Raw genomic sequence first — 15632 nt, forward strand, 5'->3', positions numbered from 1 at the left:
GTGCTTCATACCTCGTACCACTCCTCAAGTGAATGGCACTAACTGTTTCATGTCTCGGGGGATTACTTTGAGGTGGTAATTGCCCCTTTTGTCTTTGTGAGCTTGAAGATGCTAGTTGAGTCAATTGAGTTTCCAACATTTTGGTGTGGGCTAGGATGTTGTTGATGGGGATTTCCTTTGCTTGACTATCCTTTTGCATTTGAGTGAAAAACTCTTGTTGATTCTTTTGCATTTGGAGGACCGCTTTTTGAACATTAAAACCTTGGTCATTTTGTTGATTGTATGGAGTTTGATTTTGGTAACCTTGGTTTTGGTTGTAAAAGGGTCTTTGATTTTGGTTTCTCATGGGAGGTGGGGTGTATGTTGGTTGAGGGTTTTGAACATTTTGGCTTTTGTATGAGAGATTTGGGTGGAATTTGGTATTTTCATTGTAATAATTTGAATAAGGGGTACCACTCTTGTATGCTTGAAAAGCATTCACTTGTTCTTTGTTCCCCTACATTCACTTTGGTCATGTCCCAAAGTTCCACAATTCTCACATATCCCACTTGGGATTGATGAAGATGCCGTCATAGCATTAACATGATGCTTAGATGATTTTGATGCTTCTTCAAGTCTAGCCATAGCTTTTTCGAACTTCAAATTGATGGTATCAATGTGAGCACTAAGTTGAGCACCCAATTGAGTAATAGAGTCCACTTCATGCTTTCCTCCTCTAGCAGCCTTGCGAGGTCTACTATATTGGGAATTATGGACCGCCATTTCCTCAATCTTGTTCCAAGTTTGATTATCGTCAACTTCGGTGAACATACCATTTGATCCCATGTTGAGAATGTTTCTTGAGTCTTCATAAAGACCATTCCAAAATTGTTGTACCAAGAACCACTCGCTAAGTCCATGATGAGGACATGAGCGACAAATTCCTTTGAATCTCTACCAAGCTTCATACAAGGATTCTTCATCTCTTTGCTTAAAGCCCGTAATTTGAGCTCTTAGCATGTTAGTCTTTTCCGGTGGGTAGAACTTTTTGTAGAAAGTTAGAGCCAATTTCTTCGAAGAGTCAATTCCGAGAGTAGCCTTATCAAGGCCTTTCAACCATTGTTTTGTGGTGCCAATTAGGGAAAAAGGAAATAAGACCCATCGAATTTGGTCTTGAGTTACAACGGTTTGAGAAATCGCATCACAATAGTCACAAAAAGTCTCCATGTGAGAGTGAGGGTCTTCACTAGGCATCCCCCCCAAATTGGCTTCTTTCGACTAATTGGATAAATGCGGATTTAGCAATGAAATTTCCAGTTAAGTGTTGTGGTGTGGGAGTACCATTGGGTAGGTTCTCCTCGGTGGGTACAGAATGTGATGAAAATTTAGGCATTGTGGGTAGATTTTGTGTTGGGTTCTCCTCACCTTCTCTTGCAAAAGCGTTGACGAACTCAATAGCGTTTGGTTGAATATCTACAACCTCACCAATACCTCTCAAAGTTCCTCTAGCAAGTCTTCTATTGTTTGTCAAAGTCCTTTCAATTTCGTGATCAAAGGGTAACAAGTTACCTTGTGATCTTCTAGACATGCAAAATATCAAACCACTTGAAAATAATTAGAATAAACCTTGAGGAGTTTTACTTCCCCAAGGCAAAGAAAGACACAACTAATAACAATCTAAGAAAATCTAAATCAAGTTAACACCGTCCCCGGCAACGGCGCCATTTTTGGTCGGACTCTCTTGAGAGGTTTAGTTTTCGGTACTTGTCGTTAGGAGCACCAAGACCAAAACAGTATTTATAACTCCACAAACAACTCTACAATTAGTAAAGAGGCAAGTAAAGGTCGGATCCCAAGGGACGGGAATTGAGATGAGATTTTCAATTGCAACTAGCGGTGTCTAGGGGTGTCACAAATTGGGGTTTGAAGTAGAAGATCACTAAACTAAATAGCAATGAAAGTAAACAAGCAAGATGATTAAAAAGGGATGTAAACAATTGATGAAAGGCACTAGGGTGTCATGGGGTCATAGGGGATTCATAAGAATTGATCATACAAACATATTCTCAAATTATAAGCAAGCAATTATTGTTGTGATGGATCGAGTTGGTTTATATCTTACAATCCTAGGAAAGTTTGGGTCCTGCAGCCGAATCGATTAGATTGTACAACACCTACAAGTCGATTTAATCTTCCCTACTCAACTATATGCATGGTCTAATGAGATTCGAGTTGGTTTATGTCTTACAAGTCTCATTAAATAGATAGGTGATGGGTAAAAAATGCAAGGATTCATAGGCTCGCATTTCATCAAACATAACATGTGCATAAGTTGAGATCACAACAAGCAAGCAAATAAACTATGAAAACATATTAATTTAAGCATGAATCATCCCCCATGTTTATTTCCCCTAATTACCCATTAACCCTAGCTAAGGAAACTACTCACTCATTATCATGTTGAACATGCTAGCAAGGTTGTCAATCATACCAACAAAGTAAAACATGATGAATAAATGAAGATAATTAACAATAATTAAAAAGGGATTAGGAGAATTATACCTACTAATGATTCCAATAATAAAGCAAAGAATAATAGAAGTACTTGATGATTGATTGGAAGGTTGTCAATCTCCCAATAATAACCCAAATAATCTTCAATTACCCAAAATAAAAGATGAACAAAAGAGAGATTAAGGAAATGAGATTTGTATTAAGACTTGATTCAATGTTTATTACAAGATTAAAGAGAGATTAGATTGATATAAACTACACTAGAGATTGCTAAGAAGAACATGATTATCGAATTAGACTAATGGGGTATTTTCAGTGGGGATTAGGTACACAAATTCCGGTTTACTAAGGGCTTAAATGACGATTAAGTCCTTGAGGAATCGCTCCTCTAAGAAAAATATGCGAGTCTCCTTTTTGCTAGTCTTTCCCGAGGTATGCGCATCCTTCATAAAACAAGTAGAAGACGGATTAGCTGTCACACAATCCGAGCGTCCAGAGTACGGGACTGGCGGATTGTCTTCTTATTGGACGAGCGGATTCGTGGGGTGGACGGGCGGATTGTGGTGGTTTTGGATGAGCGGCCTTCTGAGGAAGACGCTCGGATTGCTTGTCTTGGACGGGCGGATTGTGGGCAATCCGCTCGGATTGTAGATCAGCTTCTTCCCTTCTTCTTTTCTTCCTTTCTCTTCGTAAAATCCTTGAGGATTTCCTCGGGGATGCAAGGATCTTTTCTCATCATTGCCCATCTACTATAGTATGTACAAAGGCCTTCTAGTCTTGTCTTCTCTTTGATGCTTGGTCATTGGATTCAATCAATTTAGCTCTATTTTGCCATGAAAATGCAAGGTTTGCACTCCTTTCCTACCAAGGGATGAAAACCTCAAAGAATATGCAAAACAAAGGACAAAAGACAATAAATGACCCAAATATGCACTCAAATGCCTAGGAACAAGGCTAATTCGGGGACTAAATATGCTCAAATTATGGTCACATTAGCAGTTTTGCCATTAATGGATATACTTTTTACACCCGCGAGCAAGATGAGTTGAGCACAATGCAAAATAGTGGTGTGAGTTCTGAATTTGAGGCATGCACTTTGCTTCTTCAAAAGATAAAAAGCCTGTTTGGGGAAAATGCCTTTATTATGGTGTTATTCAAGAAATATTGGTACTAGATTACATTGATTTCACAATGCCTTTGTTTCGATGTAACTGGGTTGATAACAACCTCCATTGTGTCCGAAAAGATAAGATGGGATTTACGTTGGTCAATCTGGGTAAGGTTTGCAATAATAAGGATGATCCTTTCATAATGACATCCCAAGCTAAACAAGTGTTCTATGTCACCGATCCTATGGATAAGAAGTGGTCTGTTATACTGTGTATAAGGAGTAGAATGAGTAGTTCATCTGATAATGGTGATGATGATCAGGATGTCGTTTTTGAGGGAATGGATCACTCTACCACTGTATCTTATTTCGACGATGTTGACACTGATCATGAGGACACTGAAAGCATCTATATGCGTGATGACCATGGTGAAGGTATTTTGGTTAACGAAGAAACTATGACATCCATGAAACGTCCCCGATCCTGAGATGGTTCATTAGGACACAATGATATGGACGACCAACATTTTGAGTCATTTTCAGACCAGTAATTTGATGGTTTAATTTATTTGTGAGTTGTGGGGAGCTAATGGGATGCCTGAATTTATAGCAAGTTTGAGATGTGTTGTATGTCTTTAGCTTTTGGTAGCTTTAAAAACCCAATAGAACCAATAATGGTCATTGTTAAATAAAGATTCCCAAATTTGCATGGCATGGTAAATCCTGTAGCTTAGATATGCAGTATGCATGCATGCTGGTGTTGTGTTATTTTCTTGATCTTATTATTAGATGTGGATGCTGGTGTTGAAATTGCCGAATAATGTTGCAGTATATGGTGCTTCATTATTACGGTATGTATGTATTCTGAGTTTGACCGTAATGGGATTACTGATAATGTTTTTTTAAAAAAAAAAGTTCAACAATAACAACGGTTATATTTAAATTACCCGTTGTTAATACTTTCAACAACGGTTATAGTTACATTACCCGTTGTTATTACTATTAACAACGGTTATAGTTACATTACCCGTTGTTATTACTTTCAACAACGGGTGTAGTACCCCTACCCGTTGTCATTTATTTTTTAGACATATTTCATTTTGGCGCAAATTTGGTGAAAATATATTACAACGGGTATATTTTAACCTTTGTAATAAAGTTTTGACAACGGTTGACTTTTATTGACCCGTTGTTATTAACATATAACAACGGTTTTGTTTTCAGGACCCGTTGTAAATAGTTTCTCTTAATAAAAAAACTAATTTACAAACACATACAGTATACCACACAAACACACATAACACCAGTTCAACCGTTGGTAACCTGAGTTTATTATTCTCTCTTCCTCGCTTTCTACATTCTCGTTGCCGGCTGTCGCCCAGTTTCCGACGCCCAAATTTCGTTGCCTTCCCTTATCATCCTGCTCGTTCTCTTTATCATCATCATCATCAGGTATGTTCACTTTAATTTTGTGTTTCGTCATTAGGGTTTTAAGACGATCATCTTTTTTCTTATTCATGCATCTGTTTGTTTTTCAACTTCTTTGTTATCTTTATCATCCCGCATCATCTAATTCACTCCTTTTATTTGGGTTTAGGATTTTAGAAGCTCAATCTGTTGTTTTAAATTTTCATTCCCATTAGGGTTTAGGGTTTTAGATAATACTCTGCATGACGTTGTTAAGATGATCATTTCCTATTTCATTCATATTTGGGTTTTAGGATTATCATGGGTGAAAAACGGAAAAGAAGTCAAAAAAATAATAACCTGGGGATAATAAGCCTGGTGAGAGGGGTGCTACGAAGTGCCCACAAGCCCTTGCAGCTATAGCCGCTAAAGAGACGCTTGAAATAAAATGGAGCTCGAAGGGTTTCCCTACTGGTCCAAATGCGGGTTTTTTTATCCAGTTGGATTGGATGTTGCACAAGACAGTTTGTGCCTATCCATTTAGATGACATTAGAAATTTGAATCCAAAATTGAGGAAGTTATACTTGGCTCGTGTAAAGGAAGCCTTTTGATATTGCCGATGAATGCCATGATAAGTATTTAATGCATAAGGCAGGGGATGCCCTAAGGCAGTGGAAGTGTGACGTTGCTAGGGATTGGTTGTATGTGGACAAGGCAATGGGGGAGATGCGTAAGAACCCACCGGGAGACAATAAGTGTCCCACCATCAGTCAGGAACAATGGGATCTTTTCAAAGAGATGAGAACTACTGAGAAGTTTCAGGTTAAATATCCTCGCCTTTTAACGATTTAACCATCATTTTTTTAATTAATGAGTTTTTTATATAATCTTTTTATTATCTCATCTACTTGCGCTTTTATATAATTATTTGAAGGCCGTTAGCTGATGAAATCGTGCTAACATTTCATGCAAGAAGGGGAAATGGTTTGGTTCTCGAGGCGGTTACAGAAAGATAGAAGAGAACCTCGTAAGTAGCATGCATTCCCCTGTGAGACTTGATTTTTTTAATCACACTTGGACTTGATACACATTTACATGTATAACTGTTACCATGTTAATGTGTAGGTGGCCAAGGGAGTGACGAACTTAGATCGGCATGTAACTTATAAAGAAGGGCACATGCCTAAAGGATCCCGGTCGCATGAAAAATATGATGAGGAAGTGTTGGCCAACATAGTAAGCATTATTTTATTAAGACGAGTTCATTACTAACTTTATTATTTTAGTCACAAATATAATTTGAAGTTTATTTAATATTTATAGGACAACGTATTGAAGGAGGTAGAAGAAGGGAAATTCACTCACAATGGTCGTAATGACGTTCTCGCTAGAGCGATCGGCCGACCCGAACATCCAGGTCGATTGAGGGGCATCCCGTTACAGGTTGGAGTAACGAAATATTATGGGACAACTGCCCCGATAAAGAAGAAAAGGAAGACTAAGCCTGAGAAGGCTGACATGGTACCATTTATTCTATTATTTTCATTTAAGTTCAATTCACATGTTATTGTTGGGATAAAAATTGCTGAAACATTACATTCTTGGCACGCAGCTTCAGTTAATGGCATCCGTACTACTAAAGTTGAATGTTGGAGGCAAGCTTTCCGAAGAAGAAGTGAAGATGATGGAGGATGTCATTTATAAAGGGGGTAATAAGGTACAACAAATTGGTCAAGAGGCCGAGAACACTACTACCTTGGCAATACATGAGAACACTACTACCTTGGCAATACATGTCATTTATAAAGGGGGTAATAAGGTACAACAAATTGGTCAACGAGATTCAGAAAGATCAGGTACCTAATGCTTCTGAAGTTGTAAAAACTAAAGCCGATCAGGTACCTAATACTTCCTTATTTTTCTTTTTTTCTTTTTTTTGGGTAAGATCAGGGGGTGTGTTCCCTAGCTCTAATGCTATAACTTCTGACATCGTGCCATTGGGTAATTTTATTAGGTAAATAATGGGCTTGAAAAGGAGATGCAACTTGAGAAGACGGCTGATGGAAAACAGCATACATCCCCTTCAAGTCAGTTCACTGTTTTCAGTAAGGTATGCATGAAATGTTTAATTAGTTAAATGTATATGAATTCTATTAAATTTTGGGATATAATAATGTATGTGTATTCTTCAGGCCGTAAACAAGAGGCCAGTTATTCTTGCTGGCCCTAGATTCGATAATTCATATGTGCGTGTTGGCCGGGGTCTCGTAGAAATGCACACCAAATCAGCAGCAGAAACTGTAGTGGTTGTTCATGGCGAAAAACTTTTGCCGAATCATAGAAAAGTTGAGATAACTGTAGTCTTTCCAGGCCATGAAAACTTTCAACTGCCTGTCCTAATTCGTGACGACATTACCATTCTGGGAGATGCGGTTGGAAGTTTCATCCAATGGCCTGAATCTCACATCTTCTTGGCTCGGTCGTCTCCGCCTCATCCGAAAGCAGTTGGGGTTAGAAGAAATACCTTTATATATGTTAAATTTTTAATTGTTGAATGTTTTTATATGTTAAATTTATATGTTATTTTTTTTTTGTAGGGAACAAAAAAGCCGGCTTTGGCGGATAAGCCTAAGTCCACAGACATGCCAACTACCTCGTCGAGACAACAACTTGATGAGGTATTTAATTAACTTCTCCATTTTTATGAAAACCTCCCTTTAATTTTTTTTGTTTCTATATTTCTAAAAAGCATGGAATTTTTTTGTAGGGAACAAAAAAGCCGGCTAAGGCGGATAAGCCTATGTCCCCGGACATGCCAACTACCTCGTCCAGACAACAACTTGATGAGGTATTTAATTAACTTCTCCATTTTTTTAAAAACCTCCCTTTATTTATATTTTGTCTGTATTTCTAAAAAGCATGGAAATTTTGTGTAGGGGACAAAAAAGACGGATAAGCCTAAGTCCCCAGTCATACCTGTTACTACTACCTCATCATTGAAAGAGCAGGTTGATGAGGTATGTAGTTAAGTATGCTTTTATTTTTATTACTCCAACTAGCTAGCTAGGATATGTTACCTTTGGATTTTTTTATTATTTTAATTATCTACATGTGTAGGGTGGTGGTAGTAGCACAAAATCAATGAATCATTATTTCCCCGAACTGAAAGTTGTTAGGAGTTTAAACTTCACAAAATATTCTGGGAAGGATTACATACAAAAAGTAAGAACGGTGACGATGAGGAAACTGCATGAGGAGGCTTGCGGTCGCATATGCAACGAGCAATTGATAATTATTCCGCTCGAGAAGCATATTCTAGGGGTTGAGCGCGAAGCACTTATGTCATGGGATATGCTAGCCATTTGGGCTGGCCTAGACGAGATTGATGTCCAACACCTATTTGTTTGGATGAAGTAAGTTTCTTAATAAATAATTTCATATTCTAATATTCTGACTACTAGATAGTGTTTTAAATACCAGAATTAATACCTTAATAATGTAGGATAATGAAATTGAGAGTGATCCCTGAGAAGAAGATTCCATCTGATCAATACGGATTCCTGTGCCCCTATGCTTTATCTATGTTTATCCCGATGTTTTCGTTCGAAGATCGGGTAGATTATATTGCTCAGCAATTGGCGACAAACAAGAAGCTGGTTTTTGCCCCTTATAATGAAAAAGGGTAATAAACAAATTAATATTACGTTTCCCCCTACAATTGCATTTTCATAACTAATATATGTACTTGTTAATAATGATGATGTGTCTCTTGATGTAGGACTCATTGGGTGCTAGCAGCCATCATGCCGACGAAGAAGAAAGTATTTTGGTTGGACTCTATACATAATCACCAAGCGAGACTGTTAAGCGCTTGATTATTAAGCAAGTTTATAATACTTATTTATTTATAATAACATTTTCAATTTTTATTTATAGCAAAAACCTCATTTTTGCCCCTAAAAAATGAGTTTCTGCCTCCTTTTTTTCTTTTTTTTTTTTAAAAAAAAAATGGCCTTTGAGAAGAAAAGAGCTAACGAGCAGGATCAACCCACGAAAGATTCTGATGATGGCCCTACTTTTATTACGATAACAGGGGTACGTGCTCAAATACAATACCTTAAGTGCAAAAATCTGTGTTTAATACTAATACAATACCTAAAGTTCAAGATTCTGATGTGAGCCTTCCCTCGTCTGTTTGTTTTTATGTAATAATAGGTCCCTCGCCAGTCGGATAGCATACAATGTGGATACTACGTTTGTCGGTTCATGTTGGAGATTATTACGCGAAGATATATCCTTATTCCAGAAAAGGTTAGTAATTTAATAATGTGTTTATTACTTTTTTTAAATTAGAGCTGATGTTGTCTTGCTTGCTGCTATACCATGATACTGCTATGCAGTATTTGATGTTGTTACAATAATGTCTTGTCTTTGTTTTTTCCGCAGTATGTAATCAACTCGTCATAAGAGCTTCAGCAGTACAAAATTTTAGATATAGACGAGGTAAGGGACATGTTGGGCAAATACGTCTTAGAACATAGCAATGCTCAAGGCTAAATGCATGATACTCAGAGCTTAGTTCATGTAAATTGAACTCCTTGTAAGTATATATATATATATATATATATATATATATATATATATATATATATATATATATATATATATATATATATATATATATATATGATCTTCTTTGTTGTGGTTGAATTGAATCTATTGAGTTCGATGAACCCAAATTTGTGATTTATCTTCGGGTGTCTTTGATATATGGTGTCTTTGATATATGCGAGGTTTTGAATGGCATGAAACAAATTTAATTTTTAAAAACATTAGGAGTTCGTAATAAAAAACGGTTACTAAAAAAACCATTGTGAATACCCTTCACAAATACCCGCCTTAATATTCAACAACAGGTATTAAAATAGGAACCGTTGTAAATACCTTTCACAAATACCCGCGCATAATATTCAACAACAGGTTTTAAACGAAGAACCGTTGTTAAAAGTCTTCACAATTTTGGAGGGAAAGTTACAACAACGGGTTTTAATCGAAGAACCGTTGTTACTACAAATTTCAACAACGAGTATTTAGCATATACCCATTGTTAAAAGTCTTCACAATTTTGGAGGGAAAGTTACAACAACGGTTATACATATGACAACCGTTGTTATATTATTCCCACAAAATTTTTGAAACACTTTCCACAACGGTTTACACGCAACAACAACGACTTTTAACCATGGTGAATACTTTCGACAACGGTTTAAGTTAATAACCTAACCGTTGTAAATACCTTTTACAACGGCCGCTTTAACAACGTCTGCTTTTTGTTTTTACAACAGTTTTTACCCGTTGTTATAGCCTGTATCTGTAGTAGTGGTTGGGGTAGTAGTTAGGATTTTTATTGTATGAGTAGTAAGGTAGGTTTGTGTTGACTTGCTCTTCAAACTCCCCATACCCATTGTAGTCATACTCAAAAGATCCACCACATACTCCATATGTCAAGTCTTGAGCCATCATAGCTAAAACAAGGAAACAAATACAACCAAGAAAACTACACGAAAACGTTAAGAACGACATTGAGGAACAAGTCCCTCAAGGTTAAAGCACAATTAAAATAGACAAACAAACAAGAACTTAATCACAAAACACCGTCCCCGGCAACGGCGCCATTTTGATGTAGAGCGAGTCGTTGTTCACTCCATCAAACACATTTATATTCTCAACAAACAACTAGATAGTGGGTAAGTTGAGGTCGATCCATGGGACGGTGTGTTTTGGGTTCTAAGTCTATCTATCTCAATTTATGCTAGTGTCATAATTGATTTGGGTTTGTAGTTGTGTTCTAAACTAATGAAAGCAATAAAGTAAAGCAAGGAATAAATTAAGAGATGTAAACAAATGATTAAAAGCACTAGGATGTCATGGATTCATAGGGGATTTATGGTGGTGATCATACAAACATGTTTCCATAGTTGCAAGCAATTAATGTTGTAGAGGAACCGAGTTAGTTTATGTCTTACGGTCCATAGGAAGATTTAGGTCCCGGAGCCGAGTCGTCTAGACTGTACAACACCTACAAGTCGACTTACTTTCCTCCTATTCACTTCTATGCATGGTCTAACAAGACTCGAGTTGGTTTATATCTTACAAGTCTTGTTGAATAGGTAAGAGATGGGTAAAAAATGCAAGGTTTCATAGGCTCTCATTTCATCAAACATAACATGTGCATAGGTTAACACTTCAACAAACAAGCAATAATATGATAACATATTAGATTAAGTATACATCTACCCACATGTTAAAGTTCCCTTAATCCCCCATTAGCCTAGTTAAGTAACTACTCACTCATTATCATGGAAGACATGTTATCAATGGTGTCAATCATTACAACAAGTATAAACATGATTAAAGAGTGAAGAAATAAACAATAAAGAATAGAGAGTAAAGAAATTATACTAAACTTAAGATGAACAATTGGAAAGGAAAGAATAATGGAAGAAAACTTGATTGATTGATGAAAAGTTGTAAATTCTTCAATAATAACGCAATAATCTTCGATTACCCAATAATAACTTGCACAATAATTAAGGAAAGATTAATGTGGAATGATTGAGATTAATCTATTTTAATCTACTCCTAATCTAATCTAAGGAAGGTTTGCCTCCACTAAGAGGGCTTGATTTAATCTAAGAAAACTTGGTTATTAGCAAGGTAATACAATGGAGTATATATAGTGGTACATCATTAGGTTAAGTAAGGGTAGATTAATAAATAACAATGCTTAAGTGTTGAATAGAGCTTTGCAAGTCCCGAGGGACATGCGAGGATCATGTAGGAACTCCTAAGAAGATCCGTGCGTCCTGGCTTGAAGAACAGTTTGATCTTGTAAGGGTATCCACTCGGATTGGCTGCGGGACGCTCGGATTCTCGGCTGAGATGCGCGGCTTGGTGTTGGGACGCTTGGATCCTAGGACAGGGTTCCATCTCCTTGCTTTTAAGGTTATGATCTTCCTATATACTCTATATTCCTTCATCCTCGGTCGTCATCCTTGCTTCCTCTTCATACTAGTCCATCTAAGATCGTCAACAAGCTTATGAATATGCGCGAGAGACGGGAATTCCGCCTCATTATCTTCTTTCCTACAAGACATATACAATGCAATAGGAAAGCAAAATAGGAAGGAATTGACGGATAAAATGGTCATGAAATGCTATATTAGTATGCAAAATGGGTTCAATTAGGTGACTAAATGTGCGCAAATAAGAGTCACATCAAACATTTTGATTTACTTTAGTTGGTTTTCGGATTTGGAACAGTTGTACCTTACTTTACAGTTTTGGTTTTGTTATGTAATCACTTTAAACTTATCTATTTAAAGTACATTCTTGGATGGTCAATTTGATATACATTGTCTCGGGTAACCGAGATGGTATCACTTTCATGTATTAGGTGGTCTTGGTAAGGCACCTTGGTGTATGAGGGTGTTACAATTGGTCAAAATGTTATCCAAAGGATGCGAGCTTTGATGCTTCCATCGTCGAGGAACAAATGTCCCTGGTTTAGGAGTAGTTAGAACACTACTGGTGTCTGTTTGATTCTGCTCAGCTTCCCTGTTTGTGTTTCCTGATTTGTCTGAGCCACTAGATGTCTGGTTTGTATCTGCATTAAACTGTCTGTCCATTTATTCGTTTTCAATTACACTCGTAGATTTCTCCTGAGCGGACAGCTCCCTATTCTGTTCAGTTGCCCCTGAATTTGTGGACTCTTCAACATTTGTTTTCTCTAACAATGAGGGCTCTTATTTTAAATCAAGGGGATCATCTCTAACAAAGCAAATCTCAAAGTCATCACCGTCCTGCAATTCATCATTAAGAACATTAGTTTCATCAAAAATAATATGTACAATCTCTTCAAAGCACATTGTTCTTTTATTATAGACTTTGTAAGCTTTGTTTTCATTAGAATATCCTATGAAGACCGTCTCATCGCTTCTTGGAACAAATTTTCCCAAATTGTCTTTGTCGTTATTGTGAACTAAGCATTTGATCCAAAGTAGCGGAAATATCTAATGTTTGGCTTTTGCCCCTAAAGAAGCTCATAAGGTGTTTTCTTGAGGATGGGTCTAATTGAAGCATGATTATAAATATAACAAGCTGTGTTCACAGCTTCTGCCCAAACATTTCGGGGCAATACACTACAGAGAAGCATGGTTCATGACACGTCTTCTAAAATTCTATTCAATCTCTCCACCACTCCATTTTATTGCGGTGTCCCATGAGCGGAGAAATTGTGATCAATACCATGTTCTCTACCGAAAGACATAAAAGACTCAATCTCAAATTTTCTTCCATGATTGGTTCTAATGGAGAGTAATTTTTGACCTAGTTTGTTTTGGTGCCTTTTCATTAAACAATGAAATTCTTTAAAGTCTCACTTTTTGCATGTAAAAATAAGGTCCAAACAAATCGGGAATAATCGTCCACTAGAACACATACAAAAAGACTTCCACCTTGGCTTCTAATACTCATGGGACCGCACAAATCCATGTGAATGAGTTCTAGAGGCTTGGTGGTGCTCACGAACCTTTCTGATTTAAATGAACTTTGGACATGTTTTGATTGAGCATAAACTTCACAAACTCCTTCACTTTCAAATTTGATAGGTGGTAAACCATCCACTAAATCGAGTTTGTTAAGTTTGTTCAATAAGGAGAAACCGACATGCCCAAGTGTTTTATGCCATAAATTAGGATCGTTTTGCATAACGGATAAACAATTAATGTTTCCCTAGGGATACTCCCTAAGTCGACCACATAAATGTTTTTAACACACCTACCTTCAAGAACAATTTCATTTGTAATTTCTTTGATTACACGATAAATGTTTGCATGAAATTCAACTTTATTTCCTTTGCCATATAATTAAGAGATACTAATCAACATGTGTTTAAGACCCTTTACAAGTAGCACATCATCAATGAAATGTGAACGAGACTTACAAACTTTGCCAATGCCAACTACCTCACCTTTTTTGTTGTCTCAAAAAGTCACATTTCCACCCTTGTGGGCCGTTAATGAGAGGAATTGGTTCTTATTACCTGTCATATGTCGTGAACATCCACTATCAAGATAGCAACAGCTGCCTCCTCTCAGATGGCCCTGAAATGAGATTAGTTAAATGATTTAGGAACCCAAACAAGTGGGTCCCTTCTTATTACGAACAAGATCAAGAACATCCTTTCTAATCTACATTTTCTTGATGACTCTTATGTTTTGATCCAAATGACCTAAACGTTTTTTAGAAGCATTAAAAACATAACCCGTGTTACCACAAAATTTGCAAATGATATACTCAGGTAGGCCCGCTTGTGTTTACTCTCTGTTCAGGAACCCAAACAGTACGATGTGGTGAACTGTTTTGTTTGAAGTCAGAACGAGAGTCATAACCTAATCCAAGTTTATTACTGTTCCTTGTTGATTTACCAGAAAGTTTAGCACGGTACCACTACCTTCCCATTTAGCAAGAACATTTCGGGCATTACTCAAATCGGTCTCCAAATTCCTAACTTTCACAAGTAATTTCTTATTCTTATCAAAGAGAGCGTCATAGTCAACATTAAGTCTATCAAATTTAGGATGAATTTCAGAATAGGTGGTTGAACGAGTAACATGCATCTTTTTTTATCTTATCTAGTTCCTTAGTTAAAACATGGATCATGTTAACAAGAGACTCGTTCTCAGCAGTAAGCTTAGAACGAACAACTTTGTCAACTGTTCATTTTGTAATGTTGTTTAGATCACGTTTTAACTGAAAGTTCTCCTCCGCTATACTTTCTATTTCAGATTGCATTACATCAAGACGCTTATTTTCTTCATAACTAGCATCCAGCGTCTCATCGAGCAATCTAACAATTTTATCCTTAGTGAAAGATCTAATTTGATTTTTAAGATTAGTAAGACTTACCTCATCTTCAGATTCACTATCGGAGGCATCCGAGTGTGCCATGAGACACTTGATAGAGTCAACATATTTCTTACGTTGTATCCTTGGTTTGCAAGTAAATCTAAGAAAAAGCTTTTATTCTGATTCTTTGATGGGTTCACGTCTTCTGAATCAGACTGACCCCAAACTGCAGCAATCATTGCACCTTTGTACTCTTGCTTAGACTTTTCACGTATATCCTTAGATATCTCCTCATCCCATTTCAAACAGTTTCGTACTTGGTGATCTTGATCGCCGCATCCAAAACAGCCCATTCTAGACTTTGGCCGTGGTGAAGAAACTGATTTTTTTTTTGTTTATAACTATAGAAATTTCCTTGATTTTTCTTTCTAATAATATTAGCAATTCTTTTAGATAGCAAAGCAACTTCCTCCTCAAGATCACTTTCATTATCATTTGAGAAGGTATTTCAGGCTAACCCCATGGCTTTGGGATTCTCATCAGCATTATTATCGAAGAATAGTTCGTGTGCCATGAAAGATCCCATCAAAGCTCGGTAAGAGAGAGTGGATAAGTCCTTGGCTTCTTCAATAGTTGTGACCTTTCGTCTCCATCTCTTAGTAAGACTTCTTAAGATTTTACGGACAATGTCCTGAGTTTCAAATTGTCGACCAA

The 15632-nt window shown here is 37.0% G+C and overlaps 1 non-coding gene across 1 annotated transcript; it reads left to right on the forward strand.

The window, feature by feature from the left end:
* The first annotated feature begins 892 nt into the window (after positions 1 to 892).
* On the forward strand, positions 893 to 999 carry LOC141624327 (small nucleolar RNA R71). Its single transcript, XR_012534134.1, has one exon. It is a non-coding gene; the product is annotated as a small nucleolar RNA R71 (small nucleolar RNA).
* The last annotated feature ends 14633 nt before the right edge of the window (positions 1000 to 15632 follow it).

The sequence above is a fragment of the Silene latifolia genome, chromosome X (assembly GCF_048544455.1).
Source record: "Silene latifolia isolate original U9 population chromosome X, ASM4854445v1, whole genome shotgun sequence".
Taxonomy (NCBI): Eukaryota; Viridiplantae; Streptophyta; class Magnoliopsida; order Caryophyllales; family Caryophyllaceae; genus Silene; species Silene latifolia.